Raw genomic sequence first — 10,116 nt, 5'->3', positions numbered from 1 at the left:
TTGCTTTTGTAAATAGAAATAGCACTTTCATATAATTAATATATAACTAATATATGATTTTAAATGTGTCCAGCTAAAATTGTTGCAAAGATGCACAGCTTAACCCACGATTCCTTTATTTTATGAAATAGTGTTATGCTGTGTGTGACAGCTTTATGGCAACACTACCATTGCCAGTTACGTCATACAACACACAGCACACCCTTTCCATCCACCCATTTCCCAACCCGCTGCTGGAGCCAATCCCAGCCAACACAGGGCACAAGGCAGGAACCAATCCCAGGCAGGGTGCCAACCCACCGCAGGACACACACACACACACACCAAGCATACACTAGGGCCAATTTAGAATCGCCAATCCACCTAACCAGCATGTCTGTGGACTGTGGGAGGAAACCCACACAGACACGGGGAGAACATGCAAACTCCACGCAGGGAGGACCCGGGAAGCAAACCCAGGTCCCCAGGTCTCCCAACTGCGAGGCAGCAGCGCTACCCACTGCGCCACCGTGCCGCCCACACAGCACACCCTTTTTAAGGTAAAATAGACTACACATTTAGACACTTAACATTACGCATATGCATTATTACCAATACTGAAGATGAGAGAACATATTCACTGTGTTATAATTAGTTCAGGAACATTGGAATGTGACTGATGTGTCATTTAAATACACAATGAAATCAGACTTTTTCTTTATTCTATTTTTTTGGTGCCTATAATCGCTAAAATCCCCACCACCAAAAAATTCAGAATAGGACTGGTCAAAACTTCTGTAATGTTAAGTCAATTTTAATGGAATGTTTGTATTTTATAAATCCTGACTCTTGCATAAAAAATGGCTTAGGCTTGTTTCTGAGCATAAACAACATTTGTATATGAGAAACCTTGAAAGTAATTCTTACAAATTCAAAAACCTTTTGTTGCTAGTAAGCAAAGTATTCATGCTCAGACTCTTTTGTGGAGAGGATATTTAGCTTCATGTCATTACCCTGGACTAAAATCAGTGTAATGTATGCTTAATGAGAGCAGAGCTGCAAGTCAAAGTGAATTTCAAGCTTGACTGTATGTGGTTTTATCACTTTATAAAAGAAAGGAAAGATGTCGTATTGGCTGCAGGGAGATCAGAGAAGTATTATTAGAAAGGGAAACAGAATGATTGAAAATTCTATACATCAACATACATTTTTTGTGTATTTCATTAGTTCTGTTGTATTACATACTGTTTAAAAATTGTGTACTTCTGTATCTAAAAAGAAAACAATACAAATAATAATAAGAAGATGATAATGGTGCTGAAATATTTTACAGATTTTTTGATTTTTTTGAACGCAAATGGGAAATAAAAACAAAGCAATTTCAATGTGATGTTAAGGTATATATAGGTAAAATAAAAGAGTACCTTAAGTATTTATAATTATGCAAAAAACGTTTTTTTGACAACTTACAGTACCTTTTTAAATGCCAAAGCTTAGTGTATAAAATCATTCTTATGTAGTATGACTACAAGGGCTGAAATAACAATGGTAGAAATCTATATATATATAAAGGAGAGTTGGGATCTGAGAGACTGTGTTTGTGGAGGAATGGAGAGTTAAGGCAGGTGGGGGAGTCACGTGATTATCTCCCCTCCCATTCACCTGATTTCATTCACTTCATTTCGCTCCGAGCTGAGCTCCGCAGCTGACGCGGTCTTGCCGTTCTTTTTCTATAGTTTTTAGATCCTTTCTCCTTTACTGATTTACTGTTTAGTAGACGCAGTTTTTACTGAATAGTATTTTTTTCTTTAGTGTTTCTACTTAGTATTTCTTAGTGTTTAGTAGACGCGGTGTGCCGGTGTTCCCGGCGGTGTTGCGGTTTACTGTTACTTTCTACTTTGTTTTTGTATTTTAGTGTTTAGTAGACTTTTACTTTATCTCATTTAGTGTTGTTCCCGGCTGTGTTGCCGTTTTTTACTGTTAGTGTCTACTTAGTGTTTGTGTTTAGTGTTATGGAAGGAGTGATCTTACCACTGTCAGATTTTTCAATGAATGAGTTGATAAATAATGATTATTTATCAACAGATCACATGAGCAAATTCAACAAAATTTTAGCTGCGCATGCAATTTTCCAACCTCCTGACATACCTATAATACCCATTCCACAAAATGCAAAACATATTCAAATATTACCTTTTGCAGCTACTGAACGAGTGAGTCACTGGGTGTGTACCTATTATGATGATGCTGTAATTCATGTCTATGACAGTTTAAACGCTGATAAAAAATTCAACCTCACCGAAGAGCAGCTTCGTTTCCTTCATGCTTTGTTTCGTTACAAACCTCCCATAGTTTATGAAGACGAACATCAACAATTAAATCATACAGATTCTGGTGTATTCTCAATTGCATTTGCTGTGTGTATTTCTTTAGGTATTGACCCAAGTCATCAAGTTTTTACTATTTCTTCAATGCGAAATCACTTACAAATAATTTTTGTTACTCGACAATTGCTTCCATTCCCTGTTGAAAGTAGCTATTGGGCAACACCAGTTACAAGTATTCAGTGCGTTTAAAGACCTGTACGAAGTACGGCCACTAACACAGTTACTCATAAAAGGGGAGATGACTCGGTGCAGGAAATGGGTATTGAAACTACCTTGGAAGACATGCAATCAACGAGGCGATTAAACGGATCTCAAGAGACGTCTTCTAGGTTGGAAAAAAAGCGCTTGGCTGCCAAAACCATATATATATATATATATAAATATCTATATATATAAAATCCCTATGTGCGTCCAGGTGTCTGTGTGTGGGTGTCTTCTGGTGAAGTGCGCATGCGCGGGGCATGGTGCTATGTGCGATATTACTGTCAGAGAAAGTTAGAGGCGTTTTACGGAAATACAAACCAGTATTACTGCGAGAGGAAATTAAAGGTACACAATACAGTGACGCATGTCCAGGTGTCCGTGTGTGGGAGTTTTCTGGTGAAGTGGGCACGCGCGGGGCACGGTGCTATGCGCGATATTACTGTCAGAGAAAGTTAGAAGCATTTTACGGAAATACAAACCAGGATTACTGCGAGAGGAAATTAAAGGTACACAATATAGTGACGCATATCACAGCCACATACAAGCCAGTATTACTGTCAGAGGAGATTAAAGGCATATTACCGACGCGCACGCCTGTATTACCGCCAGAGAAAATTAAAGGTATATTACGGACGTACGGACGTATATTACGAACGTACAAGCCAGCGGACGTACATGACGGTATCCTTCAATAAGGGCGCGCACAAAAAGGCGAGCCTCAAAAGGACGACCTCAATTGGGCGCAGCGAATAAAGGCGCGCGTAAATAAAGATCTGCACCTGTTGTTCTTCACATATTCCAGAGCCATTTGAACTAAATTATCTACGCGCCCTTATTGAATAGAGCCGTACAAGACAGTATTACTTTCACAGAAAATTAAAGACACACAATACACAGCGGCAGCCCACGAAGAACGGTCAGCTCAGCAAGTAAACATCAACAAAAGAAAGGTTGAAAGAAAGAAAAATACGACCAACAAAAAGAATGAGGTCAAAGTCCCTTGCCATTTAATATAGACTGTTCCTACTAATGTTTATGCACTACTGTTCTAGCACCCGTTATTGTAACAGGCTAAATGACTAGTATATCTATACTAATTAATAAAAGGCAAAGCCCTCACTGACTCACTGACTGACTGACTGACTGACTGACTGACTCATCACTAATTCTCCAACTTCCCGTGTAGGTGGAAGGCTGAAATTTGGCAGACTCATTCCTTACAGCTTACTTACAAAAGTTAGGCAGGTTTCATTTCGAAATTATATGTGTAATGGTCATAACTGGAACTTGTTTTTTGTCCATATACTCTAATGGAGGAGGCGGAGTCACGTATCGCGTCATCACACCTCCTACGTAATCACTTGAACTAAAAACAAGGAAGAGATTTACAGCACGAGTCAAACGCGGGAACAAAGGTAAGTGACGTTAATTTTTGAGTGTCTTTTTTTTTTTAATATTTTTATTTTATTAATTTTCATTGTAATCATTCCATACAAACAGATCAATTTATAACCCAACAAATTTGAAAACAAATCAAACCCCACCCCTGAGAAGGAGAGCTTAGCTAAAGGAAAATTTCTTTAAGCTTTTTAATAAGGCAACATTAAACAAAAGAAGGGGAGAAGTAAATATCTATATAAATAAGAGATGGAGAAGGGAGTTAAATGCAATAATAGTTAATTCTCTTATTCTAAAATAATATTGATTAAATCCTGCCAAGTTTTGAAAAAATTTTGTACAGATCCTCTAACTGAAAATTTGATTTTTTCGAATTTCAAATAATATAAAACATCAGTTTCCCACTGACTTATAAGAGGAGAATTAGGATTCTTCCAATTTAACAAAATAAGTCTGCGTGCCAAGAGTGTAGTGAATGCAATCACCGTTTGTTTGTCCTTCTCCAATTCAAGTCCATCTGGAAGGACACCAAACACAGCTGTTAATGGGTTATGAGGGATTGTGATACTAAGGCTGTCTGAGAGGCACTTAAAAATTTTTGTCCAAAATGATGTTAGTTTGGTGCAGGCCCAGAACATGTGACCCAGTGAGGCAGGAGCTTGGTTGCAGTGCTCGCAGGTTGGATCCTGGCCTGGAAACATTTTGGACAGTTTTAAGCGAGACAGATGAGCTCGATATATAATTTTTAGTTGAATAATTCTATGCTTTGCGCATATAGAACTCGAGTGAATTCTCTGCTTTGCTACCTTCCACTCCTTTTCTGATATATTGATTAAGAGATCTTCTTCCCAATGTCCTCTTGGATCTTTGAAAGGTAGGGACTCTAATAAGATTTTATATATTGCGGAAATAGTATTTGTTTCCTCGGAATTGAGCAGTATTTTTTCCAGCATTGTGGAGGGTGCAAGGTGGGGGAAATCGGGCAATTTCTGTTTAACAAAATTTCTAATTTGAAGATAGTAAAAGAAATGTGTAGCTGGGAGGTTAAATTTTGAACGTAATTGTTCAAAAGATGTAAATATGTTGTCTATATAAAGATCTCTGAGCATTTTAATCCCAAAACTTTTCCAGGTATTAAAAACTGGATATACTTGCGAAGGTTTGAAAGAGGTGGTTCTCTTGCAGAGGTGCCACTGATAAAAGATTTTCCATCTTAAAATGCTTCCTAATTTGGTTCCATATTCTGAGTGAGTAAAGCACAATTGGGTTATTAGTATATTTGCGATAACTTTCATTTATTGGAGAGCAGAGCAGGGAATATAAAGAAGTACTACAGGATTTTACTTCTATTGCAGACCAAGCCTGTGTATGTGCATTTATTTGTGTCCAGGTTTTTATGGCTTGTATGTTTGCTGCCCAGTAATAAAACTGAAAATTAGGTAAAGCCATGCCACCTTCTGCCTGAGGTCTTTGTAGGGTCGCTCTTCGGATACGTGGGTGTTTTGAGTTCCAAATGAATGAGGTTATTATTGAATCTAACTGTTTAAAAAACGATTTATTGATATATATTGAAATGTTTTGAAATAAAAAGAGAAGTTTAGGAAGGATATTCATCTTAACAATGTTAATTCTTCCGGCTAGAGTGAGATGAAGGGTTGACCATCTATGCAAGTCTTGCTTAATTTTTTCAATACAGACGCCAAAATTTTGTTGATAAAGAGCTTTATGTTTACTTGTGATATTTACCCCTAGGTATTTAAACTGATCTGCTATGGTAAAAGGTAGGGTGTCTAATTTAATATTATATGCTTGTGAGTTCACTGGAAAGAGTATACTTTTATTCAGATTAATTCTAAGACCAGATATCTTTTGAAATTCTGTTAGTGCTGTTAAAACAGCAGGGACAGTGTTTTCTGGGTCCGATATATATAAGACCATATCATCTGCATATAGAGAAATTTTCTGTTCCAGTCCTTCTCTGACAATCCCCTTTATCTGATGAGAATTTCGGCAGTGAACCGCCAGTGGTTCAATAGCGATTGCAAACAACAGTGGCGACAAGGGACATCCTTGTCTGGTACCACGTTCTAGTTTAAAGTAGTCTGAGCAAATTTTATTAATACAAACTGAAGCTTCTGGACTGGTATACAGTAGTTTAATCCAAGCACAAATATTCGGGCCAAACCCAAATTTCTCCAATGCAGTAAAAAGGTAATTCCATTCGATCATGTCAAATGCCTTTTCTGCGTCTAATGATAGTAATATCTCTGGGGTGTTTGATTTTGCTGGTGAATATATAACATTAAACAAGCGTCGGAGATTTGAAGATAGATGTCGGCCTTTAATAAATCCAGTTTGATCTTGTGATATTACCGAGGGCAGCACTTTCTCCATCCTTCTAGCTAGGATTTTTGAGAGTATCTTAACATCATTATTCAGGAGTGAAATTGGTCTATATGATGCACATTGTAACAAGTCCTTATTTTGTTTAGGAAAGACGGTGATTAATGCTTGTCGAAATGTTTGAGGTAGTATTTGGTGGTCTTTAGCTTCTGTAAATGTTACCAATAAGAGTGGAGCTAGCTGAGTGGAGAATTTCTTATAAAACTCTACGGGGTAACTATCAGGGCCTGATGATTTCCCGCTTTGTAGTGACTTTATAGCGTCTAGTAATTCTGTTAGCGTTAGAGGTTTATCTAGTTCCTCAGCACTTAAAGCATCTATTTGTGGTATTTGTGAATTATCCAGAAATGCATTAGATTGCGTGTTGTCTTCTTTGGGCTCAGTGGAATATAAAGACTTATAAGAATCTCTAAATGTGTGCATTATTTTATTATGGTCGATGATTTCTTCTCCATTCTTGTTGGTGATTACTGGTATTGCATTGTGAACTTCTTGTTTATGAATTTGTTGAGCTAAAAGCTTATTAGCTTTTTCTCCGTGTTCATAGTAATGCTGTCTAGACTTATAAATAAGTTGTTCAGTTTCTTTAGTTGTTAAGATGTTAAGTTCTGTATGCAGGGCCTGCCTTTTCCTGTGAAGAGCTTCACTTGGACGCCTGGCTTGTTCTTCATCTATTCTAGTAATTTCATTTCTAAGCTCTGACACTTTCTTGGTTTCTAATTTATTTCTATGGGAAAGATATGAAATAATCTGGCCTCTTAAGAAGGCCTTTAGAGTTTCCCAGAGTGTTCCTGCAGAAACCTCTGTAGACGTGTTTGTCTCTAGGAAGAAGCTGATTTGTTTGGATATAAATTCTGTGCAGTTCTCGTCTGCCAATAAAAGAGGGTTAAGACGCCATCTGCGAGGTGAGTACGAGGGGCTTATTGATTTTAGCTCCAAGACTAGAGGGGCATGGTCAGAGATAACAATTGTGTCATATTTGCATGATTTAATTGTAGGCAGGAAATTATTATCTATAAAAAAATAATCAATTCTTGAGTAGCTATAATGCACTGGTGAGTAGAATGAATATGTTCTTGAGTTTGGGTTAAGAAACCTCCAGGGGTCTGATAAGTTGTGATCATTTAAAAACTGTGTAATTATCTTTGCAGTATTAGATGTCGTCCCCCCTGTCACAGGAGTCCTATCTAAGAGTGGATTTAAAACACAATTAAAGTCCCCAGCCATTATAATTTTATGAGTGTTCACATTGGGAATGGATGCAAATAGATTTTGCGTGAATTCCTTATCATCAACATTGGGTGCATAAACATTTATCAAAATCATTTTACTGTTATATAAGTTGCCCATGACCATCACATATCTCCCTTCAGGGTCCAACACTACCTCTGATGCTACAAATGGAACTGTTCTATGTATAAGAATTCCCACCCCTCTAGTTTTCTTTATAAAGCTAGAATGGAACATTTGGCCAGTCCAGTCTTTTTGTAATCTGAACTGATCCTTGGTTAGTAAGTGGGTCTCCTGTAAAAATACTATTTTAGCGTTTAAGCCTGTTAGGTGAGAGCATACTTTCTTTCTCTTTAATTCGTGATTCAGGCCTTTAACATTCCAGCTCACAAAGTTAACTGTCCCATCATGGAGACATTGATTCTGAGTTTTTAATGTCATTTTATAGTTTTAATTGGTAATATGGCAGTTTTAATCTTAGTTTCAAGATTCCCCAGGAGTTGTTGCATGTTAGCCTGTTGCTGCATTGATATTTATAATTATAAGGATTATAAGAATAGATTAGATATAACCTGCTCTCCTTCTCTCCCCCCTTTATCCCCCCACCCCCCCATTTGAGTGTCTTTTAATACTGTGTAAGCATACATATTAAAACATGTGCAATTAAATGTGTGCATTTACGGGGTGATTTCTCAGGCTTAAAAGCTCGCCTTTTATCAAACGCGAGAACAAAGGTAAATGACGTTAATTTTTGAGTGTCTTTTAATACTGTGTAAGCATGCATATTAAAACATGTGCAATTAAACGTGTGCATTTACGGGGTGATTTCTCAGGCTTAAAAGCTCACCTTTTATTAAAAAGGTAAATGCTAACTGTTTTCATTCTGAAGGGCACAAACCATGTTGGATTTTGTAATGATAGTTGATTAGTAAGGTCTATTAAGGGATACTTACAGAATGATTAGTAATGCCTGTGAATGCCGATGCAAGTAGGAGAATGGGCGTGAACTAAAGAACGATTAGTAACTTGTACAGTAAATGTCTCTAAAGTCTGTCTATTAAAAAGTTATTATATCTTTCAATCCTGTGTATTGATTAAACTACGAACCTAACAAGATCACTACATGGTGCCAGACGTGGCGGATTGGAAGAGGAATGTGAAGAAGAGGTTCAGCTTTTGAACGAGTCGCGTGTCTGTTAGTAACCCGAAAACGTGATCAGAAAGCGCTAAGACGTTCTAGTAAAAGAGAAAAAAAAATATGTTAGGATTACAGCCCCCACCAAATTTCCAGTTAAAGGGAAATGTAGCTGAAAATTGGAAAAGATTTAAACAGAGATTCGAGTTGTATCTTGCTGCAATTGAAGCAGATAGGAAAAGTGAAAAAATTAAAGCGTCTATGCTTCTACATGTAATTGGTGAAGAGGCGCTAGAGGTGTATAACAATTTTCAGTTTGAAGAAGATGGAGACAATATGAAATTGAACAAAATAGTTGAAAAATTCGAAACGTATTGCAACCCAAAGCGCAATGTGACGTTTGAGCGGCACATGTTTTTTTACATGTTTCCAGAAAAGCAGAGAAACAATAGACCAGTATGTGACGGAATTGTGTAAGGTAAATGCTAACTGTTTTCATTCTGAAGGGCACAAACCACGTTGGATTTTGTAATGATAGTTGATTAGTAAGGTCTATTAAGGGATACTTACAGAATGATTAGTAATGCCTGTGAATGCCGATGCAAGTAGGAGAATGGGCGTGAACTAAAGAACGATTAGTAACTTGTACAGTAAATGTCTCTAAAGTCTGTCTATTAAAAAGTTATTATATCTTTCAATCCTGTGTATTGATTAAACTACGAACCTAACAAGATCACTACATGGTGCCAGAAGTGGCGGATTGGAAGAGGAATGTGAAGAAGAGGTTCAGCTTTTGAACGAGTCGCGTGTCTGTTAGTAACCCGAAAACGTGATCAGAAAGCGCTAAGACGTTCTAGCAAAAGAGAAAAAAAAATATGTTAGGATTACAGCCCCCACCAAATTTCCAGTTAAAGGGAAATGTAGCTGAAAATTGGAAAAGATTTAAACAGAGATTTGAGTTGTATCTTGCTGCAATTGAAGCAGATAGGAAAAGTGAAAAAATTAAAGCGTCTATGCTTCTACATGTAATTGGTGAAGAGGCGCTAGAGGTGTATAACAATTTTCAGTTTGAAGAAGATGGAGACAATATGAAATTGAACAAAATAGTTGAAAAATTCGAAACGTATTGCAACCCAAAGCGCAATGTGACGTTTGAGCGGCACAAGTTTTTTTACATGTTTCCAGAAAAGCAGAGAAACAATAGACCAGTATGTGACGGAACTGCGTAATAGGAGCTGTTCTAAGAAGAAACCGTCAAGACATCAAAGGACCAATAACCTCTAATCAGAACACTAACACCAGCGAAACAAATATTAACGAGAAAACAAGTATAAATCAGGAAAGAACATCTCAACTGCAAACACAATTAACCAGAATATC

This window comes from Erpetoichthys calabaricus, chromosome 3 (genome assembly GCF_900747795.2).
Source record: "Erpetoichthys calabaricus chromosome 3, fErpCal1.3, whole genome shotgun sequence".
Classification (NCBI taxonomy): Eukaryota; Metazoa; Chordata; class Cladistia; order Polypteriformes; family Polypteridae; genus Erpetoichthys; species Erpetoichthys calabaricus.
This window is presented reverse-complemented; position numbering follows the sequence as displayed.